Source organism: Canis lupus, chromosome 25 (genome assembly GCF_011100685.1).
Source record: "Canis lupus familiaris isolate Mischka breed German Shepherd chromosome 25, alternate assembly UU_Cfam_GSD_1.0, whole genome shotgun sequence".
Taxonomy (NCBI): Eukaryota; Metazoa; Chordata; class Mammalia; order Carnivora; family Canidae; genus Canis; species Canis lupus.
In genome coordinates this window covers 24,162,215-24,177,810 of record NC_049246.1, presented here as the reverse complement: position 1 = coordinate 24,177,810, position 15,596 = coordinate 24,162,215, and the positions used below count along the sequence as shown (strand labels likewise).

The window sequence follows — 15,596 nt, the reverse complement described above, 5'->3', positions numbered from 1 at the left end:
CTACTGTGAGCACTGCTCACAGAAAGAAGTACGCTTCAAGTTTTGCTTTTTTGGATGAGAACCCAATTACTTTCCCTTTCAAATCGCTTGTCCCTTTTATTCAATCATATGAGGGGGTCTGGGTAGGAACTGTGTTTGGTAGTATAATCCTTCCTTTCCCAACCCTTAGTTGAAGGACTTTCAGTACATCATCATGTGGCCTCACCATGACCCACCCTCTCAAGATTAAGAGAACAGCAAGCACCACAAGAAGCTATAAGTTTGCTACTTGGTAAAACTATATGGTTACAGTGTACTCAGTGAAACTATGTGGTCACAGATAATGTGACTTGTTTCCTAAGGTTCAGGGCTATGAGACACTAGAATGCGTTAGAGAACATAATTTAGAATGATCTTTTGCTGATTTTACAGAAGCAAGTAAGGAGATGACTTTTGGGGATGGTTTGTGTTGAATTTAAAGAGAGGCACAGATATTACAGAAGAAGGCCCAGGACCGCTTGGGTAGAGCCCACAGGATGGCAGTATGGGGCAGTGATCACAATGTTGTGGGGTCTGACATTCAGTTGTGTATGTCCAAAGAGTGGTGGATTTTGCTTGTATTGCTAGGAAATTAGGTTGCAGAACTAACTTATGCTAACCAAAACCCTCAAAAGATTGACATATCAAATAAAACACACATTTATTTATTTGTAACAGGTATTAATAAATCTCTCCAATGACCTCCAAACTTGTTGCCTCAATCCTGCCCATTATTAAGGTAGCTAGCTGAGAGACCATAATCAGAATGTTACTTTTGAATAAACATTTAGAACAAAAGAGTTGGATAAACTTAAGGAGTGTTTCATCTGGGTATTAGAAAAGTCTTCTGAGGGGAATGTGCTTTCCAGGTGACCTGAACACCGATAACCACCAGGAAAAGTACATCCTTTGGAAAATTGGAGATGATCAGCAACAAATTTTCACTGCCTAGTATCCCCTTTTCTAAATAAATGCAGATGACCTATCTACCACCTCTCTGGCCACATTAACCTCAAGTGGAGCAGTCCAATTCTCACTGCTTTGTTTTATATCCAGTTATTTTCCTGAACCTGTACCTGGCTCATCTTGACTATCCCCAGTCTCCTCAGTCCCTCATTAGCAGCTCTCAGTGAGGGTTATTGACCATTTGTCTCTTCAATTATATGTTGGTTCTTATTACTTCCTTTGACAGAATGATTTTCAAGTATTGGGGGCACTTTAATATACATGTGACAAGCCCTACAGCCTGCCTGGAGGCAGGAAGATGCCTCCCATAGGCTTGTTCAGCACCATTTATTCTGTTCATCTGTGGAATGCGTTTGTAATGTGTTTTGTTTATTTTGCCTCCACACATTCCTGCCTTCCTGGAGGAAGAGATGAATAAACCACCCTGCCTTTTCCCCCAAGAAAGTAATTTTTTCACCTTAGGTGGGCCATCTGTTTCTCCTAACACAGCTCTGCTCTGACTTGAATTGAATACATCTTGTCCCAGGCATTTTGCCAGCTGTAGGCTCCAGGAAATGGAGCAACTAAAAGTGGTTTCCTTGTGATGTCAGGGCTCTTTTTTTTTTTTTTTTTCTAAATGCAACTTATGGAATTAACCTAAAGGAAATTGTGCATCAATGTTCATAGGAGTGGTTCACAGAGTGGCAGGAATCCCAAAGTAACAACCAAACTGTTTATGAATTTCCTAAGAATTAATCCTGTTGAGACATGAGGGTACATCTGGCAGTGGACCTAATAAATGGAGGGGGAAAGTGAGTACTTGCTTTGGAGCCAAAACAGACCCCCTGAGCTAAGGGTTCCCACCCCTGGATGCAGATCTAACTGGACTATGGAGTTTTCAGTCTTCATGCCTTGGTCCCTCCACAACTAACTGGCTGCTTCTGAAGCCCAGCCATGTTGAGAACAATTCTCCTAAACCACTGGGGATCAAATATTTCTTCCTAAGCTCTCAAGCTATTGAGGAAAAAATTATCTAAGGCCAAAAGAATGTCAAAACCTATGGACTGCACAATAAAAGAAATGATTAATAACCTACAGAATGGGAAAATATTTTTAAATCATATATTTGATATGGGGTTCATAGGGTTAATATCTAAAATATATAAAGAACTCCTACAACTCAATAGCAAAAAACAAAAACAATCTAAGTTAAAAATGGGCAAAGTTCTATTCTTAATTCCATAAAAATAGGACTACCATATGATCCCACAATTCCACTTCTAAGAATATATGGGAAGGAAATGAAAACAGTTTGGCAAAGAGATATCTGCACCTCCATATTCATAGCAACAATATTTACAATAGCCGAGACATAGAAACAAAATGTCTATAGGCAGATGAAGGTCTAAAGAAGCTGTGTTGTGTGTGTATGTATGTATGTATATATATATATATATATATACATACATACACCCACAATTGAATATTCATCCATAAAAAAAGGAGGAAATCCTGCCATCTGACTATATAGATGGAACTTGAAGGCATGATACTAAATGAAATGAGTTGGACAGAAAGTGGTGAATACTGTATGATTTCACTTATATCTTGAATCTTAAAAAGAAATAAAACACCAGACTCATAGGAAAAATAAATCAGAGTTGTGGTTACCAGAGGTGGGAGCTCTGGGGTGAAAGAACTGGATAAAGGTGGTCAAAAGGTACAAACTCTCAGTTATAAGATAAATAAGTACTGTGAATGTAATATACGTAATGACTATAGCTAACACTGCTACATGATATATTTGAAGGTCATTAAGAGAGTAGATCCTAAGAGTTCTCATCACCATAAAACATTTTTTCTTTTTTTTTAATCTATGAGATAATGTATGTTAACTAACCTTATTGTAGTAAACAGTTTACCATAAATATACGTCAAGTCATTATACTGTACATCTTAAACTTATACAGTGATATATGTCAATTACATCACAACAAAACTGGAAAAGAAATGTATAAGGTTAATCCTGAAGATGGTGAGCTATGGGAGGCAACAGCAAACTGAGGGTGGTATGATGCTCAGGTTATTTTCTGATATAGTTATCCAGAGACTCAGGGTTTTAATAAGAAGTATGTCACAAAAAGAATCAGGCAGCCTTAGTTTGGTAATCTTGGGCAATTCAGGAAAATGAAGGAGATTTTCTCCAGCATTAACTCAAAGATAGAGCATTAGAATGAGCAACACTACTTGAGTGACCTTAAGAGACGAAGCAAAATCAATAGCTGCTTCCAGGAATCAATACATAAATACGGGAGTCATTTTATGGAAGTGAGAGACAGAATAAGAAATGGCAGATATCTTGAGATAGAAGAAAAGTAATTCACAGCCTTGTTCTAACGTATATGGGAGACGACTGAGATTTTCTGAACTACTCAAAAGAAACTGGGTCATGGTTGATATTCTGCTAATACACACTGGCATTTTGTTATTAGAGGTTAAAATATATATAGAAATACTGCCCTAATGGTTGGTTATAGCTTAAATTATACCACATGTCACTGAATGACATCATCCATGGCCACTAAGTAAGTAGTAATGGGATTAGTGCATCTAGACATTGGGGCATGAGTTGAACAGAACAAGGTGGTAGCTGAGAGGAATTAATCCCTACCTTTTGCTCAGGAGGGGCCCAGGTTTGGCAGGAGTGTGGGACAGGCCTGCTAGGAGCAGTTTTTTTGGGGGTGGGAGCATAAGCAAAGTCTCCCTTGTTATAGGCTTTGTGAGAAGTACTAGTATCTAGAACATGAGGGACAGCTCACCCAGTCACCCTCACATTATAGCAAGTACTTGGAGCCATATCTAACAACCATCAGTTTCATGAGGAAGTCATTGAAAGAGTTTGGTGCAGTTTCCTCTGTAAAATTGTAGCTTAGAGACAGGTAACATTTAGTTTTGTGAGAGCTTATCAAACATTAGACCATATAAGTAACTCCAAAAAATCAATAATGACTTACAAATCATTAGAATGATTTGATGACCATTTTGCCTTATACCACATGGTAAGTAGTTTTGTGATAGTTCAGAGAATAGAAAGAAAATACTTTTAATTTTTACCTATATACTTTACTAACTTTATTTATAAAACTGACAATTGTTAAATATGTGACACATCGTCCTTAGATTGGGCACAATGTGGACCCGGGGATAGTGATTCAGCTGGTGGGGTCTGAAATGGCTTCATCATATCCCTGCCCCCAGTATCAGGATTGTTTGCTTGGGGAAATATGGGTTTCATTTGATTTATAAATGAAATATCATTTTCCATTTGTTTCAGAGAATTGGGCCTACCAAACCTAGTCAAGATTTCCCAGTCATTACTATTCTCATACTTCTTGAATTTTTAGAAGGATCCGCTCTACAGCTGCAAGGTATAAATTATGCAAAAAAAAAGGGGGGGGTATGCTACGTTTTTAGTAACTTTGTGAGGACAGTAAAGGCCAGAAGTTTATTTGCTCAACAAATAGCTATTAAACACCTTCACAGTGCCAAGCGGATTTCTAGGTACTGAGGATATTTAACATATTAAAACAAAAATCCTTACTTGAGCCAAAAAGAGATTGAGGGTTTTGGTCATTATACAAAGGCAAAGGATAGAAGGAGTCAAGGAGAAAGCTGTGTTATCATTTTAGCACCCTCTCCCTGTGCACTCTGCCCTGTAGAGTTACTAGAGCATTGTCATTAACACCACGGAGTGATGTGGAGTTTGTGGTCACAGTTAAGCAATTATATGAGTAAATGCCAGGAAAATGTCCCAAGTTTGCTGCTCCTTTGTCATGATTTAGTATCTAAAATTCTACCATTTGAGAAGCATTTTCCAAGTGTTCCTTGGAATCTAGTCCCTTACGATGCTTAGTTTAGGGGAAAAAAATGTTTGGTGGTTAAATAAATTTGACAAACACTTCATCTCTTGGAAATTCATAATAAATTAACATTGAATATAATCTGTATGACCTCCATCAGTTTGGGTTCCAAATTTGGGCATCTTTTTTATTTTTCTAATTACTTGCTTAAGCTCCCATTTCTCCATATTGTAGGTAATTCAGTATCTCCCTCTCTCAAGGATTCACTGTTCCTCAGACTGTCCAGGATCCCTGAGAAGTTACTCAGTCCAAAGGGAGCAGTATCGTGTCAAAGTTCCACGTGGGAAGAACTAATCAGTCCATTTAAGTTCTAATTTTAATAACTTCTACATGGAGTCATTGTTGAAAACTGGTTCCGAAGCCTCCAACTTGTCCTTGACTTCTATATGGCTGGCCTTTCGAGCAGCCCTGGTGGCTTAGTGGTTTAGCACCGCCGTTAGCCTGGGGTGTGATCCTGGAGACCGGGATCGAGTCCTAGATCAGGCTCACTGCCTGGAGTCTGCTTCTCCCTCTGCCTGTGTCTCTGTCTCTCTCTGTGTGTATCTCTCATGAATAAATAAATAAAATCTTTAAAAAAAAAAAAAAAAAAAGGCTGTCCTTTCAGCTGTAGAACCCTGTGCAGGCAGCAGGGTGGCACTGAGGATGTGGATTCCCCAGGTGATGGCTTACTGGCTTTACACTCACAGAATCAGCCACTATTCCCCAAAAGTGACAGCTTTGCCAAAGTAGCCAGGTATAATTGGGTTTCCAACCACAGCTACACATTGTATCTAGAACACACTATCCCCACAAACCTCTAGGCTCTGGTATTGAGCATAAGTCACTATGCCAGACTCCCTCTTTCTTCCTGAGTTTCGCTACCAGGGATCTCTGTCGGGGTTTTCTCAGCCCTTTAGAAATCTCTAATCTCCAAAGGAAAGGGAATAGTGTTTCCTTAATCTCTTTCTTCCTGGAGGATCTTTGGCCCAGATAAGTTTAGTTTGGCATATTGGGGGCTACCAGGAAGAATGATCTTTGTAAATTTCCTTTCCTCAAAGACATGTATCAACTTACCTCATATTGGCATAATTAAGAGTATTCAGGGAACTATTAAAGAAGATCCAGGGAATAAATGTCTTATTCTGTCTTGCTGTTTCTCCAGCTAAACAAACAAAGGAACAAAAAAACAAAGTTTCAAATCACTGTGAATGTTTCTGGGAGTTGGAACACTTAACATTATTGGTTGTAAATAGTTTAGCCCTATTTGAAAGGTAGCTAAAACATGGGAGTATGTGGAGCATATCACTTATAAATTTTGATGGGAACAAAGGATAGAAAGAGATTCTAGGACATTGGAGGCAACTAAGCATCTGAAGGGCCCCCTGTTACATGGGAAAGAGAACACAAAAGAAAAAGATTTCTCCCTATTTATTTACTTATTTTTAAGTTATGTTAATTTTTTGAAGATTTTATCCATTTATTCATGAGAGACACAGAGAGAGACAGAGACATAGGCAAAGGGAGAAGCAGGCTCCCTGCAGAGAGCCTGATGCAGGACTCAATCCTAGGACCCCAGGATCACAACCTGAGCTGAAGGCAGACACTCAACCACTGAGCCATCCAGGTGTCCCCTCATTTTATTTTTTTGTACATTAAAAGGGGCAAATTCTATCTACAGCAGACCCCATGTAATAAATCATAAAGTACGTTCTGCTTCAAAGAGAATCAGACTCCCAGCAATTCTCTCCTGAATTCCTTCCACTGAACTAAAGCCCTAAAATCCTCCAGGCTCCTTGGTAAACCAGTCCTCATCTCTCAGTGAGTCAAGCTCCTAAGAGAGAAATCTCAGAACCTTTTAGGTCAGGGAATGCCAGCATTTGCCAACATGTCTTTTGACTCGTTAATTTTCTGATACTAAAAAAAGTCATACAGTGAACCAGTCAGTATATTCTTAAGCCCCTCATTCTCACTGGCACTTGGCCTTCTCCAGTTTTTCAAATATTTTACATCAGGTAACTTAAGACACAAAATAAAACATAACATTCAATGTGAAAGCTTTCTTGATGCCTGGATATCTTATATTTGAGTTTTGTTGAACTAATCAGCATTAAGTCACTTGGATACTGTGAGAAAATACAGTGAAAATTCCGTAAGGTGGTCACAATGTTTCTTCTTTGGGGATTTTTGTTCAGTCATCCCCAAAGAAGGAACCCTCTTTGAATACTAGTATTAAAGGCAAAGACTAACCTCATAATTTGGTTGAAGACAGTGTTATAGAAAGACTCTTTTCCTTTTTTTCTGATAGAATTGCTACCATGTTTTGGACTTTTAGTGAACATACTTGTCTCCACTCTAATGTACACCCATGTCCTATGGAATAACAAGCCATATTTTAATAGGATTATACTGTATGTAAAACATATCACGTGTTTAGAGATGAAATGTCCAGGGAAGATATTTCCATTGCTTGTTATTTCTTGCCACTGCATGTGTCCTATCTGACATGCATACACATAAAGGAAGCTGGGTTTATTTATCTAATATGGTGCTGTATTTATTACTTCAAGTTGCAAATGCTTGTATTTGGATTTCCAAACACATAATTTTTGACATAATTTATTAGTGAGGGAGCAATAAAGGGAACAATTTTGCAGCTAATTCAACACCTATAAATTTCCCTGTTTGTGATATGAAAGAAATGGCATCGGCAGACCACAGGTCTGCTCATATTTCAAAAAACATTAATTGTAAACCTTTCTAAATTGCCCAATATTTAAAGTGCTCTTATTCCATAAAATATTTATGGGCTTATTGTTTATATTTTTATAAAAGATGGTACCTGAACCTGAACAGACTTTTTATGTGAAACTGTTGATTGTTTTTTAAATAACTATATTTGAGAAGAAACCATATAAAGGTAGATGATTACAAACCAACAATTACAAACTGAAAAATAAATATTAAAAAGATATTGATAAACTTATTTCAAAATTTATGTCCAAACTAAACCTGAACATAAATATATATAGCATTGTTATTCATAATTGCAAAAACTGTAAGTAGCTTAGATGTCCTTTACCAGTTAAAAAGGATAAACTGTGGCATATCTATAAAACGGAATATTATTCAGTGATAAAAAGAGATAACCTATCAAACTATAAAAATATGAGAATGACATTTTTTTCTGGGTAGAAAAATATTTTTAATTTTTAAATTTTTATTATTTTTTAATTGCCTGATTCCATTCTTTTTTTTTTAATTTAAATTCAATTTGCCAACAAACTCTTAACTACATATTGCTAAGTGAAAGAAGCCAGTCTATGAAGTCTATCTACTATATGGTTCCAATGATATAACAGTCTGGAAAAGGTAAAACTATAGAAATGGTAAAAAATGCCAGCAGGAGTTCCTGGCAGGGAGGAAGCTGAGTAGATGAGGCACAGGAGATTTTTGGGGGCAGTGAGACTATTCTGTACCATAATGTAATAATGATGGATATATGATGCTATGCGTATAGCCTCATAGACCTATTTGCACAAAGACTGAATCTGAATGCATGCAAATTAAAAAAAAATTAAGAGGTCGGGGTATTCCATGATGGAATGCAGAGTGTGACAAAACAATCTAACTATATTTAAATCGTAAAAAACATCCTCATTGAAGGGTATGGTGGAGGGAAATGTGCTGACCTAAGTCACTTTGGAAGTAGAGTGAAACTAGAGACAAGATCCTACACATAAGCACTGTACTCTAGTTGATAATTATTTATCACAGGATACAGGTTAACAATTCTGAAACTGCTATACATGTACACTGGAACTTAACAACTGAATAAATGGCAGATGGTGAAGGACAGGCTTCTCACTGTTTGAGTGGGAGGTTATAGATAAGCAAGGGGAGACTAGAACATTTCATGTAGTAATGGATTCAAGTTGGAGACATCAGTATAAACTCATGTTTAGCTTGATACAGATACAAATGGTTACATAGAAAAATACATATATATGTGTGGATAGATAGATAACTATATACATATGTATTTCTTTTTTTTAAGATTTATTTATTTATTAGGTATGATAGACACAGAGAGAGAGAGAAAGAGAGAGAGAGAGAGAGAGAGAGGCAGAGACACAGGAGGAGGGAGAAGCAGGCTCCATGCCGGGAGCCTGACGTGGGACTTGATCCCGGGACTCCAGGATCGCACCCTGGGCCAAAGGCAGGTGCCAAACCACCGAGCCACCCAGGGATCCCCCTACACATATATATTTCCTTGCTCTGTGAGCTGACACATGGGTACCACTGAGCCCATCTGGTAACTAGACCTTGGTTTCTAATACATTCTCCAATAAAAGTAACTGGGGCTCTTTGGAGAAATGGTTGATATGGGACTAGGACAGAAAATATACAATATGAGCCTGAAGCATCCTGTAGTAGCAGAATGTAAGTGTTGGGAGGAAAAAAAGAAAAATAACAAAACCCAAACACCTGATGAGGATATATATCAAAAGGACATAGGATATAACTGACAGAGGTACCAATGGCCAAAGCTGGAACAATTATAGCAACAAAAAACTTTTAAAAAGTAATATTGGGTTATAATCCAAAATATAAAATAAATATCCATGAGTTCATACTGATATAAATAAATAAATAAATAAATAAATAAATAAATATCTCATGTACAGAAGAATTCCAAAAATTATTTAGATACTCTTTCCTCAAGGAGGTAGAACATAACTCTCCACTCCTCAAATGTAGACTGCGCAGTGACTTCCTTCTAAAGAGTACAGTATGGAGAGGGAGAGAAAAAGAATAACTTTACAGTGGAGAAAACTGGCAAACACTACCTCAGTCAGGGGACCAAGGTTACTATTAACAGTGATAAGTTACATTCACAGTATGCACCCTTCATATGGTGTGATGATAATGATACTTTAACTGTGTGGTCTTCTTTACAAAAACATATAACCCAAGTTTAATCATACAATAATACTAGACAAATCTCAATTGAGGCACATTCTATAACGCACATAATCAGTACTCCTCAAACTTGTCAAGATCAGGGGGACCTGGCTGGCTGTTGGTAGAGCATGCAACTTTTAATATCTGGGTTGTGAATTTGAGCCCAAGTTGGGTGTAGAGATTATTTGGGAAAACATACACACACACACACCTTGTCAAGATCATCAAAAACAAGGAAAGTCACACCAAGAGAAGCCTAAGGAGACAAGACAAGTAAATGTAATGTGGTGTCCTGGAGGGGATCCTAGAACAGGATTATCAGGTAAAAACTAAGAGAAAATGAAGAAAGTATGGATTTTAGTTAATAATAATATTTCAATATTGACTAAGTGTAACAAATGCACCACACTATTAAATAATAGAAAATACAGGGTGTAGGCTATATGGGAAATTTCTGTACTGTTAGCATTCTCTATATCTAGAACTATTATAAAATTTAAAAGTTTATTAAAATGATACTGAGATTCATAAAAAAAAAAATGGAAGGGACAATAAAATCACCAGTTAAACCCTCTGTTTTATAAGGGAGAAAAGAGGATGATGCATAGTAGAACTTAATAGCCTGCACTTTGGAGAAGACCTTGAATAAATAGTGGTGGCTAGCTGCTGAACTTTGCCCTCAGTGACACTAATATTAGTCATAGTACATAATAGACACTCAAATAATGACTGAATGGTGAATAATGTATAAAAATCTACCTTCTGGTATCCCTGGGTGGCTCAGTGATTAAGCATCTGCCTTCTGGCCCAGGGTGTGATCCTGGAGTCTCTGGATCAAGTCCCACATGGGGCTCCCTGCATGGAGCCTGCTTCTCCCTCTGCCTGTGTCTCTGCCTCTCTCTCTCTCTCTCTCTCTCTTTCTCTCTCTCTCTGTGTCTATCATACCTAATAAATAAATAAATCTTAAAAAAAAGAAATACATATGTATATAGTTATCTATCTATCCACACATATATGTATTTTTCTATGTAACCATAATAATAATAAATAAAGTATTTTTTTAAAAAATCTATCTTCTACCCAAGTAGTTTGTACATTCAATTTATTTATTAACTCATTCATTCAACAAATATTTACTGAATGTCTGGTATTATAATTTTACTTCTACTACTATAATTACTTAGAAATTCTATCCAAAGAAATGACATTTTGGCAATTTTCCATATCTGACTTTGTAGGAAACTCTATTTAGCTGACTCAAGATTATAAATGTCCAAAGAAGAATTGTTTTAAGGCAAGTATTAACAGAAAATAGATTGAGAAGACACGTTAAGAGAATGCTGGCTCTTAGGAGTCACAGAGATTATGTGTGGTTCATTCACAATCAAATTACATCAAATCTTTTAGAATAGTATTAGAATCTCTAATCTCTCATTCTACTCCTTTTGCTGCTTATTGGGGCAATAAATTAAGAGCACAGTTTTGTCTTGCTTTTCACTTTCAGCAGTGTGATCTTGGCCAAGTTACCTAATCTTTTTTGAGGTTCACTTTTCCCATCTGGAAAATTACCTCATAAAAGAATGTTGCTTAGATTCAATAAAAAAGTGTTTAGCACACTTGGCAATGACATTAGTACTACTAGTATCATTACTATTATTGTTAGCATTACCAACCAACCAAATGCTTGTACCTCTGAGATAACTGTTGGAAGTGGAGGGCAATAACTCTACAAAGAACACACGTTGGCACACTCAATCTTTTGATTTTTCTAGGTTTAATAAGGTGGTTGTTTCCAACAAACACAGAATTATTGTTGGGATGTGGGCTATGATTCTATTTACTGTCAGTTCAGTGCCTCTTTTAGACTGCTAGGAAACGAAAGGGGTTATTTTCAAGTTCCTTTCCTTCTTGGCCTCTTTTCTTGCCCAAGTTTGTTTTCATGTTAACATTATCATTCATTCTAAATATTCCCTGGGCTCCCTAAAAGTGTATGGTTGTTCTTGATACACTTCTCTCCTGATGTTCATCTTTTGAACATTATTTCCATCATATTTAAAGATCACATCACTCAGGGTGCTCACAAGCTCTATTGTATAAATGCTGAGAAAAAGTTCAGCACTCCCAGAGGGTGCCTCCCTCTCCATGCCCAGGGAAAAGAGGTATTGAGTTTGCTTTCTGACTAAAAGTTTCTGAGCAAGAAGTCTCCCTCTCCAATCCCCATTATAGCCACAGCTGCCTGTGTGGGAATCCCAGCCGTTCCCAGGGACATCAGCTTTTTGATATTGCATGCCCTTATGAATGCCTCTTAGAAGCAGCACTCTTCCTGTAGTTGTAGTGGCACCAGCTCAACAGCTTACACAACAGCTCCTTGGTACTTCTTCTGCCTCCTCAAGGGCCTCACTTGAGACTACTCAGTGGAGTCTGTTTTTATAAGTTTTACTTCAGTGGCAGAAAGCTAAGTTTGAGTAATAGAGGTTATCTTGTTCAGCCCAGTTGCAAAAGCCATGCTAAGCACAAATGTTCCAACCTCAGAGGAGATTTTAAGGAAAACTTTAAATAGTTTTAATCAAAAACAATACTCTTTCATAGAGTTCAAAAATAATTAATTTAACAAAACAGGTTAATTGTTTCTTTTTAACTGACTTCAAAGGAATTTTAAAAGATAATTTTATCTGTGGCTCATTATTACTGCAACAAACTAAGAATTAGTTTTGTCATGGATAGTCACATAAAACAGGTCCTACTTCTCTCATAGGAGGAATGTGTGAAGCTTGAAACCAACTGCTGCTTCTCCCCACACTGACAATCTTAGTGACTCCAGAAGGATTTAAGCCTGAGGGAGATGAGAGAAAGAGGTCAATTATAGAACAGAGGAGTAGCAGATTCTAAATCACGGCTCATGCATGAGCTCCCAGGTAGAAATCAGAGGAAGAGCTTATGTGTGTTCATTTTCTTCATAAGCTTTAGCTATCTAATACCTAAAATTATTTTTATCTAAGACATCTCCTGAGACTTCAACTGATTAGAAGGATTTTGTTGTTGCTATTGTTTGTTTATAAAATACTAATCAGCTCACTTTTCAAATTTAATAGCAACACTTTTAACACATTGCTTAAGTTCTATATCAAATATTTCTCTGCTCATGAATTGACTCTGTCACCAATTTGTGGGAATTTTCTATTTGTAACAAACTGGATTGGACATAAGGGTGATACCTATATAAATCACACACACATACATACATATAGTATCACATGAAAATATAGCAGAACATGTTTTCTAGAAATCCAGAAAATATATTTAAATGTTCTTACCTACCACACAAAAGAGGTTTACAGAGACCACAGGAGGCCCCAGAGACTGTCCCAAAGAGAGAGATGGTCTCCAGCGCAACATAAACCAGGGTTTGACGAGATCTGAGTAACTAACTGGCCATCAGGAGAGAAAACAAAAAGAAACAAGATGCCTTAAGTCTCCACATATAAGGAAACAAATAGTGGTTTCACATTTGAGCCCCAAATTGAAAGTCACGAGGGTAGCCTTTCCAATTGCAGGCCATGGTTTGCAATTCTACTGGTTTTTAAATGGGCAAATCTATGGAAAGGATGTCAGGATAAATAACAGCAGAAGTTTTTTAAATTTAACAACGCTCAGTAATTCTCCCTATAAATGGTGGGAAGTCTAGATAGTAATAAGTAAATGTTTGAGACACAACAAAGGGAGTGGGAAGCCAAGGTCAAAATGTGCCTTTTAAAAGAAATCTTTCACAGTGGCTAGGAACATGATCCAGAGGCATTAGATAGTTACTTTGCTATCTGGAGCTCCTGTGCACTACTTGAAGCAGGCATGCAAGAAATATGGTGGCAGGCATATTAGGATATTAATAATGTTGAATATAAAAATGAGTCAACAATTCTGACCAGCTATGGAATAAATGAAAGGAAATAAAATGAGCAGCACAATAAATGAAGTAAAAAAGAATTAGAAACACAGGGAAATAACAGTAAAAGAAAGAGGAAAAGAGAATCTATCTACAGGAAAATCAATTTGTGTTGGCACCATACTTCTGGTCTAGAATGATTGACATGGGGGTAAACAAAATGGATAGCTCTTAAGATGGAGTGAAGGCTTAATAGTTTCCATTTTCCTCTTCAAATTCACATATTTCTACACTGTTAAGTCATACACATAACTTAACCCTATCTGTGGCATAGGCCTTTTTTAGTAAGTATCAAAGGAAAGTAACTTATAAATATGCAAAGAAAATGTGCAGTCAATTGCCCATATGCCTCTCATCTCTTTTCTTGAATTCCATGCCATTTGCTCCAGCTTCAATAAAATGGACACTAGAGATCTGATCTCTCTTGCTTCTGGTCTCGCTGGTCTTCCCTTTGCTCTACATACTTCCATATCAGGGTGTGCATGTATGGCTTCCCTAAGACAGCTGTCACCAAGGACCTTCCTCTCACCTCCATTCTTCTTGAAATGCTCTTTCTTTGACCTCCATGATATTTCCACTACTTCCTGTTCTCTAGTCATCCCTTAAATGCCAGTGGTCCCTAAGATTCTGATTCTAAAGAGTTCTATTCTCTACTTACTCTATAATCCATTCTGAGAAGCACAATGGTAAGGAGCATGGACACTAGAAGCACACTACAAGGGTCTTGCCACTTTCTAGATGTGTGTGAGTTTTGTGACAGGTTACTTAACATCTCTGATGTCTCATTTATAAGATGGGACTAATAATAGCATCTACTTTATAGGCTCATAAAGAAGAGTAAATGAGTTCAGACATGCAAAGTGCTTGGCACACTTGGTAACTTTTAAAGGATAAAGTCATGGCTTCAACTATCATTTAGTTGCATAACTTGATAAGTTATTTAGTTGATATTTAGCTGATTAATTAATTAATCAGCTATAATTAATTGATAAACACTAATTCTCTAGAGCATACTTTTTTTCCTTCACTCCAAGTCCATTTAACCAACTGTGTACTAAACATTTCTGACTGCATCTATGGCTCCTTAAATTCAACATTCATAAACAAACTCATTTCTTGAAGTATCAGAAGGAGAGATTAAGAAAACAATACCATTTACAACTATACCAAACATAATACAGAAAACAAATTCATTCACAAAACCATTCACAAAAACCATACACGAAAACAAATTCAAAATGGATTAAAGACCTAAATGTGAGACTTGAAACCATAAAAATCCTAGAAGAGAGCACAGACAGTAATTTCTCTGACATTGGCCATTGCAACATTTTTCTAGGTATTTCTATTGAGGCAAGGGAAATAAATGCAAAAATAAACTATCGGGACTACAACAAAATAAAAAGCCTCTGCACAGTGAAGGAAATAATCAACAAAACTAAATGGCAACCTACTGAGTGGGAGAAGATATTTGTAAGTGACATATCCAATAAAGGGTCAGTATCCAAAATATATAAAGAACACTTACAACTCAGCACCCAAAAGCCAAATAATCCAATTTAAAAATGGGCGGAAGACATGAACACAAGTTTCTTGAAGAAGACATCTAGATGGCCAACAGACACATGAAAAGATGCTCAACATCACTCATTATCAGGGAAATGCAAATCAAAACTACAGTGAGACATCATCTTACACCTGACAGAATGGCCAAAATCAAAAAAGAAGAAACGAGTGCTAATAAGGATGCAAAGAAAAAGGAACCTCTTACACTGTTGGTGGGAATGCAAATTGGTACAGTCATTGTGGAAAACAGTAAGGAGTTTCCTCAA

At 37.0% G+C, this 15,596-nt stretch overlaps 1 long non-coding RNA gene across 9 annotated transcripts in view; it reads right to left on the bottom strand.

The window, feature by feature from the left end:
• LOC119865931 overlaps positions 1 to 14,386 on the bottom strand; it is a 76,445-nt gene extending 62,059 nt beyond the window's left edge. For 7 of the 9 annotated variants that reach the window (XR_005378563.1, XR_005378560.1, XR_005378564.1 and 4 more), the window contains exons 1-3: positions 14,294 to 14,386; positions 13,139 to 13,252; positions 5,937 to 6,024 (exon numbers count right to left, since the gene is read on the bottom strand). This is a non-coding gene — a long non-coding RNA (uncharacterized LOC119865931). Of the gene's footprint in view, positions 1 to 5,936; positions 6,025 to 12,568; positions 12,658 to 13,138; positions 13,253 to 14,293 lie in introns of all 9 variants that reach the window. The other 2 variants (XR_005378569.1, XR_005378566.1) reach the window with 2 other exon arrangements.
• Between the last annotated feature and the right edge of the window lie 1,210 nt (positions 14,387 to 15,596).